Source organism: Lonchura striata, chromosome 3, assembly GCF_046129695.1.
Source record: "Lonchura striata isolate bLonStr1 chromosome 3, bLonStr1.mat, whole genome shotgun sequence".
Taxonomy (NCBI): Eukaryota; Metazoa; Chordata; class Aves; order Passeriformes; family Estrildidae; genus Lonchura; species Lonchura striata.
The window spans coordinates 99,300,041-99,313,072 of record NC_134605.1 but is presented as its reverse complement, the minus strand read 5'-3'; the positions used below and the strand labels follow the sequence as shown (position 1 = coordinate 99,313,072).

The 13,032-nt window shown below is 46.2% G+C and overlaps 1 protein-coding gene across 5 annotated transcripts in view; it reads right to left on the bottom strand.

The window, feature by feature from the left end:
- HPCAL1 (hippocalcin like 1) overlaps positions 1-13,032 on the bottom strand; it is an 83,759-nt gene that overhangs the window by 60,887 nt on the left and 9,840 nt on the right. The window contains exon 1 of one of the 5 annotated variants that reach the window (XM_021525416.2): positions 3,212-3,532. The exons of 2 other annotated variants lie outside the window; for them this stretch is intronic. The gene's annotated coding sequence lies outside the window, so the exon portion shown is untranslated. Of the gene's footprint in view, positions 1-2,568; positions 2,619-3,211; positions 3,533-13,032 lie in introns of those variants that run through there. 2 more of the 5 variants (XM_021525415.3, XM_021525418.3) reach the window with 2 other exon arrangements.

The window sequence follows — 13,032 nt, the reverse complement described above, 5'->3', positions numbered from 1 at the left end:
TCAGAGTAGGAGAATGCATAATACATCCTGTGGTGGACCCTGTGGGTCTCCCAGTCATTAAGCAATACCAGACTTCCAGAAAGGCCACATTTCCAGGAGAGTCAGATGAAAATTCTCTTCTATCCACTGAAAGACTCTGAGAAGTAAAGTAAGGAACTCCTCATGGAGTATTTGCTCTCACTGTTCAAGGATTCACAATTATTCTGCTTGCAGAGCATGACAACATGAAGTGGATATCTATCTGGGTAAGTTGAGAAATGCAGAAATGAAGGGGTTAATTAGCAGGTTAGCAAAAAAAACCCAATTTGTGGAACCGTTTATACAGCAAAAGACTCATGTAGTGAAGATAACTGTTTGCATTTCTTATACTCTCCGTCTGGTTGAGGATTATTGGAACAATGGAAATTTTAGGCACTGATTGAAAACAAGTTCTGTTCATTAAAGCTAAACTTTGATAAACTAAGATTTGCAAAAGCAAATCTTTTCATTATCCATGGGTAGGATCACACACAATAGAGTAACACAGTCAACACAATTTAAGATAAACCTCTTGCCAAAAGAAATTTAACTTGTATCCAAATTAAGCTCAATGAAGATGCAGATGCTGGACGCAAACAATTTCCTAAGACAGATAATGAACAAAGAAACTGTTTCCACATATAAAAAAGCCTAGGAAAATGACAGAAAACATATTTAAAAAGAAGAGTCTGTATTTCTTCCGGTAACTGGAAAACACATTTCATTTTTTCCTGAATCTGACCTAAAAGTCATGCTTGAAGGAAATTCCAGCAGTTCTTTGGAAAAGTGTGAGATCCTCCTCCCATGAGTATCAGTGTATTTTGCATGTGCAAACAGTGCAACATCATTGCTTACAGTTTAACGTCACTAAAAGGAAGTAAGAAACCCAATGATATAGAATTTTAATCCACACTGCCCCCTTGTTCTACCACCATTCTTGTCTTCCCCATGTCAAAGCAATCAACACTCAGAAGAATGTTACCTTGCTTGTAAAAAAAAAAAAAAAACAAACCAAAAAAACAAACCATGTTTCATGTGGATTTTTAATTGCAACATTTCTAAACCCAGATTACAAGATTTATATTTTTTTTTTTTGTGGAGTCATAATCCAAGTTTAATGTTGCTTAGGCTACAAATTAATCTCTATCCCCATCTCCCCATGTTACTTCCATGCCCATGAACTCGGGTGGTAGAATGGGGGCACCACAGTGCCAGCTGCAACATGCAGCGAGCAAAGCATTTGGCTCTACCAACAGAGTGGCAGCCTCATCTGAGAGCTAGAAAGGTTTGTCTACACAAGTTCCTGCCGGTGCAAGCAGCCAGCTGCAAGAGCAAACCCCACTCCAGCACTGTAGCAATTCCCTGAACAGACTAAGCTATGCCAACAAAAGCACTTGTTTTGCCAGCAGAGCTGACTCCTCAGCAGAGCTCCTGACAGTGTTGCAACAGCCACTCTGTAGTGGCACCCATTTTTTCCTCTCAGTTTCCTACACTTCCACCTCTACACAGAGAAAGGCATGAAACAAAGAAATACAGAGAATAGGGGTGAGGACAAGGTGATGCATGTCCTGCTGGCTGGCCATTGCTTCCTCACCAAACCTAAGGAAAATGTGAGATGATCTGCCTTCTTCCCCAAGCCCCACACACTACATGAAAGCAAACACACTCAGCTCTAAGATCCATTCACCTGAATCAAAGGGTTCCCAATCCAAGCACCTGAGAAGAGTTGAGGATAGATACTTGAGGAGTGAGGTAGATATTCGGCCCTAAAACAAATGCTGAGGCTCCTCCAGGCTCTGCTCCCTGGCCAGAAGTAGCCAGCAATGCTGGTGGACCCCAGCATTGACAGCATGATATCAGTGGCTGCTGAAGTAGTCTCCCAGTCTTTGCTCAAATTTCATCTCAGGCAAGAGAAGCTTTTGAACCTGAAATTACGACAAATGGCTCCCATTAGGAAAAACGGAAAATATTTTGGGGAGGGAGTGATTGTTTCCTCCTTTCTTCTTCCCACAGAGAAAAATTTGATCTTTCTACCAGATTTTTACTTGTGAATGGGATTACAGAATGATGCTCATCTACAGGGCTTGACTACAAGTATTCCTGTGAAAAAGCTCCGGATTTTGTCACGTAGGTATAAATCACCCAGCTATGAGCAGGAGACACAGACCTACTGAGCAACCAGCTGTTTTTCTCAGCAAACCTTTCGTTCCTGACGATGCATCAGATGACCTTTTCCCAAACCAAGCAGGAACTTATTTACATAGAAACTTTCTTGTAAACACACTCGCCTTGTTTTATTTCTTATTTCTTGCAATTTTCCCTACTTCGGCAGCTAGTGTATGCTGGAGCCATGTGCTCCAGCAGGTCCCCCAGCAGCCTGATGCAAACCACAGCTGGCAGATGCCTTTGCTACCACAGCCTCACAGGAGTAGGGTGTCCCCCCTTGCCCGGCTTCCAGGGAACTGGGGTGACCTTGGCCGCAGCCATTCGGCCTCCAGGACAGCCCCAGACATCTCCCAGGCGAGGAGACAGACAAAAAAGCGAACTCACCAGAGGCAAAAGCCAGCACTTTTAAAGGCCGATTGGGAAGGCTGGCAATAGGAAGTCCGGGTCTGTAGGAGTTCACTCAAAGGGCCCTGCAACATTCATGCGTCGGGAACTTCTCCGGGTAAACCATTAACCACCATAAACCAGAGCTGCGAAACGCCCCTCACCATCGGGGAGGCTCACACACAGCCGAACACACACGCGGGCTGCCCGGGGATACGCACACACAGATGTAGAGATATCCGTACACCCACAGACGTACAAGGACACAGATACACCCGGCTCGGGGTTTTCTGAGGGCAGGGGAAACGCTGGCAATTCCCTCCGCTCGGGGCGAGGCGAGCGCTGGCACCGCAGCCCCGCGGCGGTAGAGGAGGGATCCGCTCGCATCCCCCGGACGCGAGGAGGGCGCCCGGATCCGCTCCGCATCTCCCGGCGGCGAAGGGAGCAGCCGCCCCGCTCCGCGCCCCGCGGGGATGTACGAGATGCGCGGAGCGCACCGCGCCCACGATCCAGACAGGACGTTTTGAGCCCTCTCTCCCGAAAATACCCCCGCCAAAAGCCAGGAATCTCTCCCTTCCCTCCAGCTTCGCTCTCCGACAGTCGCCGCGGCAGGAGAGAGCGCGCAGACCTCCCGCAGCCCTACCGAATTTTCCGCGCGGCTCCGCGGGCAGCGGCGAAGCAGCGCCGGTGTCTTACCCGGCTGGCGGAGCGGGGTCCCGGGGCGGCCTGGAAGCGGCGGCGGCGGCTGCGCGGGGGCGCGGCGGCTTCCTGGGAGCTACAACTCCGCGGCGGCGCCCGGGCGAGCCGCGCGCCTGCGGAGCGGCGGCGAGCGGGGAGGAAAAGAGGAAATGAGCGGGAGGCGCATTGGAGGGAGGGAGGGGGAGGAAGGAGCCGTCGCCGAGGGACCAGGGAGAGCGAGGGACAGAGCGCAACTTCCCCGGCGGGGCAGCGGGCGCGCCGGGGGGCGGAGCGCACCGCACCGCCGCTCCGCGGCCGCCCCGCGGCGTGCGCAGCGCCGAGCCCCGCGCAGGGGCCGCCCGCCGCCGCCGCTCCCGCCCGCCGGACACTTGGTATCGCCCTGCCCGGCCCCGCCGGGGCCGCCGCCGCGGGCAGGAAGTGCGGGGCCGGGGTACAGCGCGGAGAGGCGGCTCCGCGGGGCTGCGCGCCCGCGGGGAGCTGCCCCCGCCCCGCTGGCGCTCGCTGCCGGCTCCTCCGGCACCGCGGGCAGGGGAGCGGGGCGGGAAAAGTTCTCATTTTTTATGTTGGAGGGTTTTAAAACACCTCCCAACACACACACACCTTATTTTCTTTCTTTCTTTTATTTTTTTCCCCTTTTTTTGTGTTTTTTACCCCGAAAACAAATAAGGGAACGCCGGACAGGGACGTCTCCCGCGGCCCCAGCTCGCCCCCGGCTCCGCACGAATCCCGCAGAGCGGCTGAAGGTGCCCAGCGCGGGGACGGAGGGAGGACGGCGGCAGCAGCAGCCGCTTGGAGCGGCTGCTGGAAGCGAGCGCAGCCGCCTCCCAGCGCACGGACCCCACGGTTCCCTCTGAACGGGCAATGGGACGAGCTCCCTGCCACAACAGTGCCCCCATCCCGTTTCGGCAGGGCCCCGAGCAGTGTGGAGAGCGGCACAGGTGAACTTGGTGCCGTCGGCTGGGACGGGACGGGTGCCATCCCTCTCGCTAGAGACGGACGCCCACCCTTCGCTCAGCGTTCTGTGCAAGACATGAAGTTGCAGAGCCTTTCCCCGTACCCCATCACAAAATGGAGGGGATTTAGGGATTTATGCTAATCTGCTTCCTGAGGGAGGTGATTGGAAGCATTGCTCAGAAATACGGCATGTAGCACGAAGTGAATTTTCCTGTTAGGGTATTCCTCCCCACCTGCCCTCTCCCAGCTCCTGCCCAGCATATTTTCCAGTCAAAAATATATAGAGAATTTAATGTAGTTGTCACTGTGCCTTATCGGTAGCTTTCACTCTGCCTCCCCTTGTAGGATTCTCCACGAGCACCTTCAGTGCTGTGTTGAGATAAGAACTGAATAGAGCTGAATCAAGGCCACACCAGGAAAAAAGATAGTAAAAGATCTAAGCGACAAAATGGAGGGGGGGGGGGGGAACAAACAGAAAAATTTCAAAACCATCAAGTCAGTTTTTCAAAGCTTATCTCTGCATTAAGTCCAATAGATTTTCATAGGGACAGGGGAAAATAAAAAAACTAACCAACCAAAACTACACAAAGAAATCAAATCTTTCACATGTACTCCCAAGCTGGAATACTTTGAAAGTGGATACATAGATGCAAAGAACAGAAAATGTGACAGAGATTAAAATGTTACTTAACAATAACCATTTTCTCCAAGGCCCTTCAAAAATGCTTGAACCATCCTGCCAGTTTAAAAAGAAAATACTGAAAATGTCAGCCAAGGAAAAGAACAAACTTGGAAACTAAAGCACCTGAACAGTTTAAACTAGAAGCAACTCAATCAGGAACATACAATGGAAAACTATCTAACCAGCAGCGCTGCCAACTTCACCTGCTTGAAGCTGGATTCTCCTCACAGGAGATATGTGAGTAATCCCCTTGATTTCCCAGAAAACCCTTTCCTGTGCCAGCATTGCTGACGTAAGCACGGCTGGACCCAAGGATGGGGCTGTGGCTCCTGCCCTGCCTCTCCAGCTGCTCTGCCAGCGAGGGCGGTGGCACGGGTGACGACACCACTCCACCCAGGAATAGGTGGCAACAGCACAAGTGCCTACTTGAGGCCTCCTCCAAGATTTATACCCCTCAGGGCTCAAGTCTGAGGAAAGAAAACAGTTTATGGTGCTCAACCCCGCTTTCATAATTAACGTGGTTGTCACCGCAGCAGGTTTCCCTCTGTGTGGCACTGCCCTGTGACCTGTGGGGGACAGGTTTTGAGATGAGACCTGCAGCCAATTCTGTGGCTCTTCTCCAGGCTGCCCAGGTTCAACAGGGATTGGCAGCTGTTGAGTACTGTGTTCTGTATGGGGTGATCCTCAGATGGGTCTCTGTGCTGCTCTGCGCCCGGCTCAGCGCAGCTCTGGATGTGTCTGTCAAGAGCTGCCTGTGTTGGGAGGCTCAGGGACATTCCATGGTCAGTGGGTACTTGCTTAAGAAGTGCCTGTGGCTGCTGCTCTCTTCAAACCCTCTAATGTTCTGTGTATTATCCCACAAGAAATTGCATAAACACTGAAAATAATTCTGCATTCAACAGCTATTGAGGAACATACAACAAGATCCAAATGAGATATTGCTATCATTTATGCCCAGCTTCTTTCTTCAAGAATCGCAGCTTTCCAGCATGTAAGATGGTTCAACCCAGACAGAGAGCCAACCAGAGAATTACCACCAAGATGTCAAATGATTTAGAGTCGTAATGCTTGCTAAAGATCAGTTCCTGAGTTACAGAAATCCCTGGGGAAATGAAGAAAAATGGCCATAGAAAGCTGACAACTGCTCACAAACAATCTGAGATGAAAAGAGGCTGCAGATTCATTCCTGCAATGAGTTTGTGAGAGCTGCTTCTCCCCTCCCAGAAGAGTAATGGAGCTCGTGAAGGATCCAGAAAACATGTGTTATGAGGAGCAGCTGAGGGAATTGGAGTGTTTAGACTGGAGAAAAGGAGGTTCATGGGGGACCTTATCACTTCCTGCAACTACCTGAAAGGAGGTTGTTGCTAGGTGGGTGTCAATCTCTTCTTCAGGATAATAAGTGGTAGAGTAAGAGGAAACAGCCTCTAGGGAAGGTTTAGATTTGATGTTAGGAAAAGTTTATTTATAGAAAGCATTGTCAAGCATTGTCAAGCATTGGAATGGGCTGCCCTGGGTGGAGTGGTATAGTCATCATTCCTGGAGGTATCTAAAAGACACGTAGATGTAGCACTTTGGGACATGGTTTAATGGTGGACCTGTTGGGTTAATTGTTGGACCTGATGATCTTAGAGATCTTTTCCAACCTAAATGATTTTCTGATTCTGTGAAAACATTTGCAAAATTGGTCCCACTGGGTATATTTGGCTTGTTCAAAGTTCTTCTTTTGTGGGATATGTTTGTTAAGCCTATCTGTAATAATCCCATGATGACCCAGCATGGACTTTCACAAACTTAAATCTACAACTGCTTTGGCATCTCACCTTTTGTTTGATTTTTCTTTCTGTTTTTCATTCTGATTCCACAGTCAGGAGTGAGAAACAAAGAGGGATTAAATTTGATTCATTTGCATCATTCCAACTATGGAATGATGGGATTTGAAGATAATGTGTGAATTTTGTTTTTTCTGTCTGGGGTTTAATTATCAAAGGATTAGATGGAAACTAAGGCATTTGAGATGTGTGGCTTTTTAAATTTCTTCGGTTATAATGTGAGCTTCATAAGGCTATTGCTAATCTTGAATTACTATCTGCCTTCCTGTGGTTTGCCATGATTAACTGGAGGAAGAGATTAAAGTGGTATTTACCTTTTTTGAGCAGTTTATCGACTTGACCTGGCCAGCCCAGCACCAAAAAGCAAAGAAAGAAAATGCTGGCAAGGATTAAAGGATTGAGATCCTCTTTTCCCGTTGGTCTTCTGATATCTGTCATGATTGTTGGGATGGGAAGCACTGGTGATGTCCTTGAAGGTGACCAATTGCTTCAGACACGGGCAGGCGTCTGGCAAGGGAGATTGTTGTGGGTCAGGCTGGCTCTGATCCTCCTCTCCCAGAAGAGCCAGAGCTTGCCTCCTCTGCAAACAGTGACAGCCAAAAGCATGTCTTCTGACTTTGAGCTGGGACGTGGTCATCCTGGTCACCCCATACTGCAGTCCTGGAAGCGCATGGCACTTCCCCAAGGGAAGCTTCTGGTCAGCAACTTTGCCTGGGAAGGAGCTCCTGCCTGGCTGGGCCATTTGAAGAACAAGCTTGCAGGAGAGGTTGGAGGAGCAGGCCTGAGACCCCCTACAACACTGAGCTTCCTCACAATGTATTTTTGATGAAGAAGAAAGCAGCGTTTCAAAAGAAAAGGCAATTTTTTTTTTTAATCTTGTTTTTGGAAATCCCTTAATGAGGGATCACTTTAAAGAAATTCAAATGAGAACAGTAATGGGGACATAAACCAGTGCTATTTATCTGTGATAAAACCAAGCTGGTTGGCAGGTGCTTGGGGAAATAAGAAGGAAAAATTTTTATCAGAACCATTTGCTTTGATAAATTTTGAATTCCAGTGATAAATATATAGATGCTCATCTCTACAACCTCCTATTTTTGTTACCAGATGCTGGGGCTTGAACCTTTGCCCTCTCTTTGTTTAAGAGCTTTAACCCCTCTTTGTGCTCCTTTGCATTTCCAAATCAGACTAACCAAGCAAACATAACTTGGGAAATGCCAGCTGCATCCATGGTTCTTATCTTCTGTACAAGCAAGCAGCATCACCTGAACAGGCAGACCTAGTATTTAATGTACTACTGAAAAAAATATGCCAAGGGGTCTTGCCAGTCATCTGGATCACAGAAACTGGAAGTGAAAAAGAGCAGCTAGACATTTACAATGCATTTTCCTGACAAAGCAAGCCTGTTCCCTGCAGTATTTTCTAGTGTACTTCCCTGGCCTATTTTAGATGACCTTGTAGGGTGGGGAGAGGCAGGAGAAGGAAATCTGCTAGTTACCTTTGAAGGCTCTTTGCCTAGTTTGAATAATATAACATAAAGCAAGGGAAAATGAGTGTTCAGAGAATGTAGCTACAACACAATATTTAGTGTAATTTTTGCATGCTTTTTCATCTCCAGCCTACTTACTATGCCTACCACTATGCCAGTAACATCAGATAGATGAAAAAATAAAGTAACAAAAATAGCGTCAATAGTCCACCTTTGCATGATTGCTCTTCTTTCTCTTAGCAGGATTGTCTTGGGTGCTTTCTTCCCCTGAGAGGAAAAATAAATGGCAAGAGCTGCAATGATTGGCAGCAAGCCTGATTACAGCAGATGTGAGCCTGCACAGCTGGACAAATAAAAAAATGCACTTTCTACCTACATTTGTATTAAGGTTGCCCCAGGGATACCCCAATGCCTACAGGGGCCCTCAGTATTTGAACAGCCAAAGCCATCAGGCACATTTACATATATGAGAACACTTGGTATCCTTTTCAAAGTCAAAAAGAGCAACAATTAAACCAACATAAAGGAAAATTGGCTGCGTGGTTTTTCTCTCCCATAATAGAAAGACTGAGGGTGGAGATATTAAAAAAAATTAGGCTTGACAGAGGTGAAGAATTTATGAATTAAACTGACACGTTTTCATTTAATTTACTGTTGTCTACCCATTTATTACATGGAAACCTAAAAAGGACCTGATTCTGCCTCCCAGGCTGCAGTTGCTATGTCAGACACTAAAGTTAGGTGTTTTAGACAAGATTTTAATATTAAAGTTTCTTACGCAAAAGGAGAAAGACTTTGCTAAATAAAGAAAATGTGAAAGCTTCATTTCTCGCTATGGTGCTTTAGAGCTAGAGATATGCTCTATATGCTACAGATGTGGGGTTTGCTACAATATTTGCTGGGATTCATCATCAAACAAAATTTGGGGCCAGTAGCATTTTAGCTGCATCTATTAGCAAAACAATTGGAATTTCTTACACTCCATAGCCCACTCATGATTATTTCCAGTTGCATCTACCAACAACCCTGTTGTCCCACAGTGTCCCTGCACAAGCATATCCACCATCGGGACAGAGCTGCAGGGCATTGGGTGTCTGCCTGTGATACCCTGGCATTCCCACCTGGGCTTGGCATTCCCACCTGGGCTTGGCATTCCCACCCAGGCTATTTCCTCATGCTGGCAGCAGCAGCAATTTCTAAACACAAAATGACATGTCTAATTTGTCTGAGCAGAAAATAACAGAGAGCCCTTGAAATGGATGAGTTCTCACAGAGAGAAGTAGCCATTGAAAAACTTGTTTCTGTGAGATGTAACACAGAGAACTCTGGTTTTGTCATTCAACATGGTACATTTATGCTGAGAAAGGGGGAATAGAGTAAGAAGATTTAAGAGTTTCACTGCAGCAGAAAGTATCAATACTGTTACATTTTTCTATTCTGAAACACAACAGGAGAATGCAAAAGTCAGAAAGTAAGTTTGAAAAAATACTAGTGTGTCTAAATGAAATTTAGTTTTTGCCTTGCAAAGCTTTTGTAAAGCCATGTATTTTTGCTCAATCAGGTCAATGAAAAATAATATTCTAAGCCTGGTGTTTCCCCACAGCAACTTTCAGTTTTGCTGAGACCACTTTTTTTCATATGGCTGATCAAAAGAGAATAAAGAAATCTGACAGTGCTTCCTGGGATGCTGGAGCCAACAAGATGGTACTGTAGTGCTCTTCCAGCCTGCGTGCTCTGGGACACTTTCCAGAGCCCTGCAAAAGCCAGGGCATTCCACTGGCAGCAGGATTGCTGCTTCCCCAGCACCCTGTGGTTAAGGGACTTTGCACCATGTTTGCACTTCTCATCCAGGGCTCAAACCTTACTGCTGTGACAGCCATGCCCTCATGCTGCTCCCATCTGCATGAAACCACCCTGAAATACTTATTACTGAAATTCATTTCCATACTTAAGGTGGGCTTATAGAAAGACTTTTTAGCATGGCCTGTTGCTGCAGGACTTGGGACAATGGGTTTAAACTAAAAGAGAGCATGTTCAGACTACATAGAAGGAAAAATGTTTTACAGTGAGGGTGGTGAGACACTGGCACATCTACCAGAGATGTGGTGGATGCCCCATCCCTGTGAACTTTTAAGGACAGGTTCAGTGGGGCTCTGAGCAGCCTGATCTAGTTGAAGATGTCCCTGCTTATTTCAGGTTGTTTGACTAGATGACTTTCAAAGGTCTCTTCCAACCCAAATCAATCTGTGGTTCTGTGAAAACAGAGTGCCTCATAAAGCAGCACTTCCCATGGGATTGAGGTCTCCTGCTTACTACCTGAAGGCACAGCCATGTGGATCAGTCAGTGCAATTTGGAGAAAGTCAGTTTAATTTTGACACTGGCAGCGGAGCACTCTTGTATTGCTCCTGTTGGTAATTAAGAGAAAGCAAATCACAGGGGAGGACACTAAAAGTATTAATTAACAACATTTTCAATGAGAAAAAAGTTAGTAATTTTGGAAAGGTTGCTTTATGCCTGAAGAAAATACTTAAATAGTTTAATCACACTGTTGGACATTTGACAAATGCACACTAGTAAGTAAATAGGGGTATTGATTATGCATTTAGATAATCACCAGATCCTCCATGCTCTTGCAGGCATGTCCCGATTCTCCTGACTCAAGCTTTGACTTCAAGTAGTGAAAAACACACTTAATTCCAATCATGCAGACAGCCACATTCACTCACTGGCCTGAAACATCCATGTGGGTTTCCCATGAATTGAAGACAGCCACATTTACTCACTGGCCTGAAAAATTCCTGTGTGTTTCCCAGGAACTGGTGCACCCAACATGTGATCCCACAAAGCCCCACTGGGGCAGGCACACAGGGGAGCAGATCCTTCAACTGGGGCTGCTCACCCAGAGCAATATGACAGCCAAGGCTAGGGGACTCCTGCTGGAATGGCAGGACTTCTCCCCAGGGCAGGCTGCTTTCCAGCCTTGCCAAGCATCCTGCACTACCTTTGCCACAGCTCTACCAAAACATGCACTTTTTTTATAAAGCCAACAGAGAGAGGCAGCAACTTTGCAACTAAAAAGGCTCACAGTTTCCATGGATGTTTGATCACCTTTTACCACAACACAAACCATGAGCAAATCTGCTTCAAGCAGAGGATGTGTTCCCCTCTCCAAACAGACAATAATCCAATAAAGGAGCCCACTAGAAGGATCCTGGGCAATGTGTCACACTGTGTTATTATCAGCATCCCACTGGTACTCTGGCGAGGTACAGCCATGCTCAGCTGATCCTCCTGACAGCATTCAAAGGCACAGCTTATTGGAGCCACAGCAGCTCCTCTGAGTTCAGATTGCCATGCAAATATCACAGATTTTTTTTATATTAGTGTTATACCAGGTGTTTTATATCAAATTATATCCAGGCAAGTAAGAGAAATTCAGGGTTTTACTCCATACTGGTGGTATTTGAGCAAAATTTATTCTGGCAGGGGTTTTAAAGGCATGCCTTTATGCTGACAGAAACTGAGAAATAATTAAGAGCATCCAATAAGTTGCTAAACTAGATTCATCCCTAAAAGTTTTGGACTGGGTCACCTTTCCGTAGGAGTTTGATTAAGAAATATACAGTTTGGCTTCAACTAGGCAAAGAACAAGTTTCTGCCCTTCCACACATGATCTTCCAAAAATGACAAAACTGCTGCTTTTCTTTGGTATCCTGTCAGAAATAACCAGCCTTTAATGGCACATAAATTTAATACTTGGTAACAAAAAGATAGGTAAAACAAATTACATTGGCAGGGGCAGAAAGCAAAAGCAGGGACTCTGGAGCTTGTGGGGTTTTCCAGTGTCTTCCTTATCTGGCCTCTGCTAATTATGTTTTTCTTTCACATTGACAATGCATTTTTCCACTGGAAAAAAAGCTGCTTGTTTTGAGTCATCACTGCAGAAAATCTCCTGTTGTAGTGGGGTTCTCTGTGCCTGGCATCAGTGGCCACTGGCAGCCACCCCTTCTTCAGGGCAGGTTCTGATTCCCAGTGGTGGCATTGAAATAAAACCACAGACATCCTATTAATAGCTAAACTGTAGACAGCTCCAGATGTGGAATTTGGTTTCTGAAATTACAGATCCAAGCAAGCCAGTCCCAAGCCAGTAAAATCCAGTTGTGCTTCTTCTGACTCATAACTGTTTTTTCAGAGAGGTTTTTAGCAAAATTTCTTCAGCAATTCTTCTGTTGTTGCCTGACTCATACTGAAACACCAAAATCATTATTAAAGTGAAATCATAGCAAAGGGGGTGTGAATACTTGCTGTTTATCAGTTCAAAATGGTTTAAAAAAATGTATTTTCCTATGAAACATGCTTTGTCCAATAATTAAATACTGTATTAGTTACAAAAGCAAACAAAAATCTGTCATATAAGGCATATAAGGAAGTTTAGCACTTCAAAAAAAAAATTAATGCAAGGTTAACTTATTCTTCAATAAGCTTTCATTTATCCCTCTGGCATCTGTGTAATATTTGTGTTCAGCATCCCACCCAGTTTCAGTCTGAAGGCCCACCCATGACAGCAGGAAAGAGGATGCTCAGTGTGAAGTATGAGCTGTTCAGATGTCCCAGGATGAGCAGTGGTACAAAGTACACAGCTGTGAGCAGTGATTCCTGATCATGGGAGCAGAAATACATGCAGAGGTGTCCTCACAGCTCCCCTGACATAGCAAAGGCATGGAGAGAAGACTCAGGCTAGCTGGCAGTCACTGAAGCCTCTGCTCCTGAGGAAAAGCTCCAAACCTGCTGTGGTTTGCCTCTGTCAAGG